The sequence below is a fragment of the Corapipo altera genome, unplaced genomic scaffold (assembly GCF_003945725.1).
Source record: "Corapipo altera isolate COAL_440 unplaced genomic scaffold, ASM394572v1 291, whole genome shotgun sequence".
NCBI lineage: Eukaryota > Metazoa > Chordata > Aves > Passeriformes > Pipridae > Corapipo > Corapipo altera.
Genome location: NW_020885112.1, coordinates 90,292 through 90,899, shown reverse-complemented (window position 1 = coordinate 90,899; position 608 = coordinate 90,292).

The window sequence follows — 608 nt, the reverse complement described above, 5'->3', positions numbered from 1 at the left end:
GGGACGGGATGGGATGGTGATGGGATGGGACAGGATGGGATGGGATGGGATGGGATGGGATGGTGATGGGATGGTGATGGGATGGGATGGGATGGGACGGGACGGGATGGGATGGGATGGGATGGGATGGGATGGGATGGGATGGGATGGGATGGTGATGGGATGGGATGGGATGGGATGGGACAGGATGGGATGGGATGGGATGGGATGGGATGGGATGGTGGTGGGATGGTGATGCTGCCACTGCAGCCGCTGCTCCGAGCCGGTGCCACCGAGGGCTGTGCCAGGGCTCGCTGCCAGGGTCCCCTGTGTAGCCCTGTCCCTGTCCCCAGAGGGGCTCGTGCAGGTGTGGCTGCCCAGGGACACGTGTCCTGGTGGGAGCATCCGAGGGCGAGGGACGGCGAGGACAGATCCCAGTGCCCGGGGGGACTGGCCCCCATTGGACACGTGCTGCCCATTGGCCGCGGGGCTGCTCCTGCTCTCCAAAGCTGATCCCGGCTCCAGCCGCCCCGGTGGGCACTGGGCTGGGTACTGCATCCCCATGGGACCCCCAGCCCGACCCCCGCAGCGTGTCTGGCTGTCCGTGCGGGGAGGGGCTGCACAGCCCC